The sequence below is a fragment of the Arachis ipaensis genome, chromosome B1 (genome assembly GCF_059453495.1).
Source record: "Arachis ipaensis isolate K30076 ecotype BB chromosome B1, ASM5945349v1, whole genome shotgun sequence".
Taxonomy (NCBI): Eukaryota; Viridiplantae; Streptophyta; class Magnoliopsida; order Fabales; family Fabaceae; genus Arachis; species Arachis ipaensis.
In genome coordinates this window covers 68,346,743-68,353,208 of record NC_142436.1, presented here as the reverse complement: position 1 = coordinate 68,353,208, position 6,466 = coordinate 68,346,743, and the positions used below count along the sequence as shown (strand labels likewise).

The 6,466-nt window shown below is 39.0% G+C and overlaps 1 non-coding gene across 1 annotated transcript; it reads left to right on the top strand.

Annotated features, from left to right (window-relative positions):
• Window positions 1-2,772: 2,772 nt before the first annotated feature.
• Window positions 2,773-2,880, top strand: LOC148576926 (small nucleolar RNA R71). The gene has a single exon (XR_015903247.1). It is a non-coding gene; the product is annotated as a small nucleolar RNA R71 (small nucleolar RNA).
• The last annotated feature ends 3,586 nt before the right edge of the window (window positions 2,881-6,466 follow it).

The window sequence follows — 6,466 nt, the reverse complement described above, 5'->3', positions numbered from 1 at the left end:
TCATGTCGGATCTCTGGATACTCATTTCTTTTGAGTTTGAAAGGGACCTCAGGGATCACCTTCTTCTTGGCCACAACATCATAGAAGTGGTCTTGATAGACTTTGGAGATGAACCTTTCCATCTCCCATGACTCGGATGTGGAAGCTTTTGTCTTCCCTTTTCCCTTTCTAGAGGATTCTCCGGTCTTAGGTGCCATCAATGGTAATGGAAAAACAAAAAGCTTATGCTTTTACCACACCAAACTTAGAGTTTTGCTCGCCCTCGAGCAATAAAAGAAAGAATAGATGAAGAAGAAGAAGAAATGGAGGAGAGAGAGAGTGGGAAGTGTTTCGGCCAAGAAGGGTGTAGAGGGGTGTGTTGTGTGAATTTGATGAAGAATGGTGGGCTTTATATAGGGAAGGGAGGGGGGGTTAAGGTTCGGCCATATGGGTGGGTTTGGGTGGGACATTGGTTTTGAATTTTGAAGGTAGGTGGAGTTTATGAGGTAGGTTTATGGGGAAGAGTGGATGGATGTGAGTGGTGAAGAGGTGATGGGGAAGAGAGTTTGAGGTGATTGGTGAAGGGTTTTTGGGGAAGAGTGTTTATGGGGAAGAGTGGTGAGAAGAAGTGAGTGGAGGTAGGTGGGGATCCTGTGGGGTCCACAGACCCTGAGTGGATCCTGTGGGGTCCACAGATCCTGAGTGTTCAAGGATTTACATCCCTGCACCCATTAGGCATGTAAAAATGCCTTTGCACCCAACTCTGGGCGTTCAGCGCCAGGTTGGTGGCCATTTTGGGCGTTCAATGCCCATTTGTGTGCCATTTCTGGCGTTGAACGCCAGAACCATGCCTGTTCTGGCGTTCAGCGCCCAGAAGCTGCCCATTTTGGGCGTTCAGCGCCAGAACCATGCTCTGTTATGGCGCTGAACGCCAGACAGATGCTCCTCCAGGGTGTGATTTTTCTTCTGCTGTTTTTGATTCCGTTTTCAATTTTTATATTTATTTTGTGACTCCACATGATCATGAACCTACAAAGACATATAACTAATAAAAATATAGTTAGATAAATAAAAATTGGGTTGCCTCCCAACAAGCGCTTCTTTAATGTCAATAGCTTGACAGTGGGCTCTCATGGAGCCTCACAGATGTGCAGAGCTTTGTTGAGACTCTCCAACACCAAACTTAGAATTTGGTTGTGGCCTCCCAACACCAAACTTAGAGTTTGACTGTGGGGGCTCTGGTTGACTCTGCTTTGAGAGAAGCTTTTTCTGCTTCCTCTCCATGGTTGCAGAGGGAGATCCTTGAGTTTTAAACACAAGGGAGTCCTCATTCCATTGAAGGACTATTTCACCTCTGTCAACATCAATCACAGCTCTTGCTGTGACTAGGAAAGGTCTTCCTAGGATGATGGATTCATCCTCTTCCTTTCCAGTATCCAGGACTATGAAATCAGCAGGGATGTAAAGGCTCTCAACCTTTACTAACACGTCCTCTACTTGTCCATAAGCCTGTTTTCTGGAATTATCTGCCATCTCTAATGAGATTTTAGCAGTTTGCACCCCATAGATTCCCAGTTTCTCTATTACAGAGAGGGGCATGAGGTTTATTCCTGAACCAAGGTCACACAGAGCCTTAAAGAGCATGGTGCCTATGGTACAGGGTATTATGAACTTTCCAGGATCCTGTCTCTTCTGAGGCAATGTCAGTTGATCCTGATCACTTTGTTCATTGATGAACAAGGGAGGCTCAACTTCCCAAGTATCAATGCCAAATAGTTTGGCATTCAGCTTCATGATTGCACCAAGAAACTTGGCAGTTTGCTCTTCAGTAATATCCTCATTCTCTTCAGAAGAGGAATACTCATCAGAGCTCATGAAGGGCATAAGGAGGTTCAATGGGATCTCTATGGTCTCTAGATGAGCCTCAGAGTCCTTTGGTTCCTCAGAGGGAAGCTCCTTATTGATCACTGGACGTCCCAGGAGGTCTTCCTCCTTGGGATTCACGTCCTCTCCTCTCCTCACAGGTTCGGCCATGGTGCTTATGTCAATGGCCTTGCACTCTCCTTTTGGGTTCTCTTCTGTATTGCTTGGGAGAGTACTGGGAGGGATTTCAGTGATCCTTTTACTCAGCTGGCCCACTTGTGCTTCCAGATTTCTAATGGAAGATCTTGTTTCATTCATGAAACTTACAGTGGCCTTAGACAGATCAGAGACTAAGTTTGCCAAATTAGAAGTGTTTTGTTCAGAGTTCTCTGTCTGTTGCTGAGTGGATGATGGAAAAGGTTTATTATTGCTAAACCTGTTTCTTCCACCATTATTAAAGCCTTGTTGAGGCTTTTGATCCTTCCATGAGAAATTTGGATGATTTCTCCATGATGAGTTATAGGTGTTTCCATAAGGTTCACCTAAATAATTTACCTCTGCTATTGCAGGGTTTTCAGGATCATAAGCTTCTTCTTCAGAAGATGCCTCTTGAGTACTGTTGGATGCAGCTTGCATTCCATGCAGACTCTGAGAGATCATACTGACTTGCTGAGTCAATATTTTATTCTGAGCCAATATGGCATTCAGAGTATCAACTTCAAGAACTCCCTTCTTCATAGGCGTCCCATTACTCACAGGATTCCTTTCAGAAGTGTACATGAACTGGTTATTAGCAACCATGTCAATGAGTTCTTGAGCTTCTGCAGGCATTTTCTTTAGGTGAATGGATCCACCTGCAGAAGTGTCCAGTGACATCTTTGATAGCTCAGATAAACCATCATAGAATATATCCAGGATGGTCCATTCTGAAAGCATGTCAGAAGGACACTTTTTGGTCAACTGTTTGTATCTTTCCCAAGCTTCATAGAGGGATTCACCTTCTTTCTGTCTGAAGGTTTGAACATCAGCTCTAAGCTTGCTCAGCTTTTGAGGAGGAAAGTACTTGGCTAAGAAAGCCGTGACCAGCTTATCCCAAGAGTTCAGGCTGTCTTTGGGTTGAGAATCCAACCATAATCTAGCTCTGTCTCTTACAACAAAAGGGAAAAGCATGAGCCTGTAGACTTCAGGATCTACTCCATTAATCTTAACAGTATCACATATCTGCAAGAATTCAGTTTAGAACTGAAAAGGATCTTCAGATGGAAGTCCATGAAACTTGCAGTTCTGCTGCATCAGAGAAACTAATTAAGGTTTCAGCTCAAAGTTGTTTGCTCCAATGGCAGGAATGGAGATGCTTCTTCCATGTAAATTGGAATTAGGTGCAGTAAAGTCACCAAGCATCTTCCTTACATTATTATTATTTTCGGCTGTCATCTCCTCTTCCTGTTTGAAAATTTCTGAAAGGTTATCTCTGGATTGTTGTAATTTAGCTTCTCTTAATTTTCTCTTCAGAGTCCTTTCAGGTTTTGGATCTGCTTCAACAAGAATATTCTTGTCCTTGCTCCTGCTCATAAGACAAAGAAGAGGGCACAGAAAAAATAATAATAATAATATGGATCCTTTATACCACAGTATAGGGATCCCTGTGTGAGTAGAAGAAGAGGGGGAGTCAAAGAATGTGATATAATGGAAGAAACACAACTGTGAGGAGGGTTGAGATGTGAGATGAGATGTTAGTAGATGAATAAATAAATAGAATAAGATGGGAGAGGGAGAGGGAGAATTTTTGAAAAATATTTTTGAAAAAGAGTTAGTGATTTTCGAAAATGGTTTTTGAAAAATGTTAGTATTTTTCGAAAATTTTTAAAATAAAAAATAAAAATAAGAATAATTAGTTAATTAAAAAGAAATTTTTGAAAAAGAGGGAAGATATTTTCGAAAATTAGAGAGAGAGTTAGTTAGGTAGTTTTGAAAAAGTTAGGAAACAAACAAAAAGTTAGTTAGTTAGTTGAAACAAATTTTGAAAAGATAAGAAGTTAGGAAGTTAGAAAAGATATTTTGAAAATCAAATTTTTGAAAAAGATAAGATAAGAAGATATTTTTGAAAAGATATGATTGAAATTAGTTTTGAAAAAGATTTGATTTTTAAAATCACAATTAATGACTTGATTCACAAGAAATCACAAGATATGATTCTAGAACTTAAAGTTTGAATCTTTCTTAACAAGCAAGCAACAAACTTGAAATTTTTGAATCAAAACATTAATTGTTATTGTTATTTTCGAAAATTTGATATAAAAATAAGAAAAAGATTTTTGAAAAATATTTTTATAGTTTTCGAAAATAACTAAGAAAAATGAAAAAGATTTGATTTTTGAAAAAGATTTGAAAAAGATAAGATTTTTAAATTGAAAATTTGATTTGACTCATAAGAAACAACTTGATTTTAAAAATTTTTGAAAAAGTCAATCCAAATTTTCAAATTTGATGAGAGAAAATGGGAAAGATATTTTTTTGATTTTTTTGAAATTTTTATGATGAGAGAGAAAAACATGAAAATTATGCAATGCATGAGAATTTTAGATCAAAACATGTGATGCATGCAAGAATGCTATGAATGTCAAGATGAACACCAAGAACACTTTGAATGTCAAGATGAACATCATAGACACAATTTTGAAAAATTTTTAATGCAAGGAAAACATGCAAGACACCAAACTTAGAATTCTTTAATGCTTACGCACTAAGAATTCAAGAATGCATATGAAAAACATCATACAACACAAAACAAAAAATCATCAAGATCAAACAAGAAGACTTACCAAGAACAACTTGAAGATCATGAAGAACACTATGAATGCATGAAATTTTCGAAAAATGCAAGATGCACATGCAAATGACACCAAACTTATGACATGACTCAAGACTCAAACAAGAAACACAAAAAATATTTTTGATTTTTATGATTTTCTAAATTTTTTTTTTGGATTTTTCGAAAAATTAATTGAAAAAGAAAAATAAGGATTCCAAAATTTTTAATATAAATTCCAGGAATCTTGCATTCTTAGTCTAAAGCTTCAGTCCAGAAATTAGACATGGCTCACTAGCCAGCCAAGCTTTCAATGAAAGCTCCAGTCCAAAACACTAGACATGGCCAATGGCCAGCCAAGCTTCAGCATGTAAATCAGACATGACATGCTTGACATACCCTACAGTCGTATAACAGCTGATGGTTGGAAGCCTCAGTCCAAAAGAATTTAGACATGGCTTTACAACCAGCCAGGCTTCACATGCTTCATGAAACACTAGAATTCATTCTTAAAAATTTTGAATCTAAAATTTTTTTCGAAAACAGGTGAGAAAATTTTGAAATATTTTTGAAAATTTTTTTTTTTGAAAAGAAAACAAGAAAGAAAATTACCTAATCTGAGCAACAGGATGAACCGTCAGTTGTCCATACTCGAACAATCCCCGGCAATGGCGCCAAAAACTTGGTGCTGTTGCCGGATCAAACTTGGCACTAATGTTACCGGACCAAAAGCTTGCCGAAAACTCGAACAATCTCCGGCAACGGCGCCAAAAACTTGGTGCACGAAATTGTGATGTCCAGGCTCGAACAATTCCTGGCAACGTGAGCAACTTGGTACGCGTAATCGTGATTACACTTTAATTATGTAAAATTCATGGCTCTTTCTTTCCCTGGCAATGGCGCCAAGAACATGGTGCCAATACCATGGTTCACAACTTCGATGCAACTAACCAGCAAGTGCACTGGGTCGTCCAAGTAATACCTTACGTGAGTAAGGGTCGAATCCCACGGAGATTGTTGGTATGAAGCAAGCTATGGTCACCTTGCAAATCTCAGTTAGACAGATATAAAATGGTTATGGTGTTTTCGAATAATAATTTAATAAAATAGGGATAGAAATACTTATGTAATTCATTGGTGAGAATTTCAGATAAGCGAATGGAGATGCCTTCGTTCCTCTGAACCTCTGCTTTCCTGCTATCTTCATCCAATCAGTCTTACTCCTTTCCATGGCTGGCTTTATGCAAGGGCATCACCGTTGTCAGTGGCTACATCCCCTCCTCTCAGTGAAAAATATGCTCACATGCTCTGTCACAGCACGGCTAATCATCTGTCGGTTCTCGATCATGCTGGAATAGGATTCACCCTCCTTTTGCGTCTGTCACTAACGCCCAACAATCGCGAGTTTGAAGCTCGTCACAGTCATTCAATCATTGAATCCTACTCGGAATACCACAGACAAGGTTTAGACTTTCCGGATTCTCTTGAATTCCGCCATCATTCTAGCTTACGCCACGAAGATTCTGGTTAGGAGATCTAGGAGATATTCATTCTAGCTTATTTCATGTAGAACGGAAGTGTTTGTCAGACACGTGTTCATAGGGGAGAATGGTGATGAGCGTCACACATAATCATCACCTTCATCACGTTCTTGGGTGCGAATGGATATCTTAGAAGCGAAATAAGATGAATTGAATAGAAAATAGTAGTACTTTGCATTAATCTTTGAGGAACAGCAGAGCTCCACACCTTAATCTATGGAGTGTAGAAACTCTACCATTAAAAATACATAAGTGAAAGGTCCAGGCATGGCCG